At 37.8% G+C, this 1,783-nt stretch overlaps 1 pseudogene; it reads left to right on the forward strand.

The window, feature by feature from the left end:
* The first annotated feature begins 911 nt into the window (after positions 1–911).
* LOC102748024 (transmembrane protein 14C pseudogene) lies at positions 912–1,510 on the forward strand (annotated as a pseudogene).
* The last annotated feature ends 273 nt before the right edge of the window (positions 1,511–1,783 follow it).

Consider the following 1,783-nt stretch of genomic DNA (forward strand, 5'->3'; position numbering starts at 1 on the left):
CCTGATGCGGGGCTTGACCTCATGACTCTGAGATCAGGACCTGAGCTAAAATCAAGTGTCCAACGCTTAACCAACTGAGCCGCTCAGGCGCCCTTTAACTTAGTTTTTAAAAGAAATGAATCTCCAGGATGGATTATACAACCTAATTCTATGGCACAGACTTATCTAAAACAAGGTACTTCAGTAAGGTTGAAAATAAAAGAATTAAAAAGGGCAGACCAGCAAATACAAGTAAAAATAAACCAGGGACTCCAACCAAACAGAATTTAAGAAAGAAAACCTAATAGTGCGGACGTATGTAACTCAACAATGGACATATTACAGTTATGAGTATCTGTGCACAAACATAAAGCATAAATTAAAGGTGATAAAAGCAGAAACAGACATAAAAACACTAGTGGGAGACATGAATTCACCTCTCTTGGTCTATGTCAGATCAAGTGGATGAAAATAATTAAGCATATTTAATATTGAAATAACATAAATAATAAGAGAGCTAATTGATAAGGTAATTCTGTACTTTATTAATTTTGAATAAGCCTTGGAATATTTAGAAAAATTGGCCATATATTAGGCCACCAGAAAATCCTTAATCTACTCTGAATTAAAAATAAACAGGAATCTTAGGTACAACCTTCTCTAATCACCATGCAATGAAACTAGACAACCAAAAGGCCCTTTTACCTGGAATTTGTAATAACATTTTCTTAAAATCTAAGTTGAAGAGGAAATAAAGAATGAAATTGCATCATATGGAGAAAAAAATGTAATAAAAACACTTTTGAATCTATGGGATGTAGTTAAAACGGGCTTTAGAGGAAAATTCATCTTAAAATACTTGCTCAGCAAAAAACGGAGTCGTGGGGCTTGCGCACCCTTGTTGACCAGAGCTGACCTATGGGAAAGCGGTTGAGTGCAGGCCTGGTGTGTGCTTCTGTCCGGTCAGAGTGAGAGAGAACAATGCAGAAGGACTCTGGCCCCCTAGTGCCTTTACTTTGGATTGGCTTGGCTATGCAGCGCTGGGTGCTTCTGGTGGGATCATTGGCTATGCAAAAGCGGATAGTGTCCCATCACTGGCTGCCGGACTTCTTCTCGGGGGCGTAGTAGGCCCAGGTGCTTATCAACTATCTCAGGATCCGAGGAACATTTGGGGTTTCCTAGCTATATCTGGAACCTTAGCTGGCATCATGGGAATGAGATTCCACCACTCTGGATGGATTATGCCTGTGGGCTTATTCGCGGGTGCCAGTTTGTTGACGGTCACCAAACTTGGAATTAATGTGTTGAATAGACCCCGTCAGTAGTAGTCATGTCCCAGCTTGGACTTACGAAGAATTTAAAACTTCCACTATTTTTAGTGTGTTAAGAGAAATAAGTGCAGCATTTTCACATATTCTGACATTTTACTTAAACTAAACCAAACAAAATGTCATTAATGTTCCAGGAGAAAAAAAATCAGTCATTATCATTACAACCTTAAAGAGGTGGGTGGTATATAACCCAAGAGCTTATTGTTATTCTCTCATTCAATTTGATTCTTATATATTGATGTTATCTCTTTTTTCTGCATCTATAGGTAAAGTCTAAGGGGTAAAATGTTAGGTATCAACATTGGGCGTGCTGAAACCCCATGCCCTACTCAGAACAATGTGAAAAAATTCTTTTATGAGATTTAGGATTTCTGTTCTTTGGCTCATCCTAGAGCACAGATCTACTTTGAAATCATGTCAAGTGATGTATCAATGAAAATAAAGTTTACTGTAAATTAAAAAAAAAAAAAGAA

This window comes from Leptonychotes weddellii, chromosome 1 (genome assembly GCF_054177405.1).
Source record: "Leptonychotes weddellii isolate Sample4059 chromosome 1, ASM5417740v2, whole genome shotgun sequence".
NCBI classification, from domain to species: domain Eukaryota; kingdom Metazoa; phylum Chordata; class Mammalia; order Carnivora; family Phocidae; genus Leptonychotes; species Leptonychotes weddellii.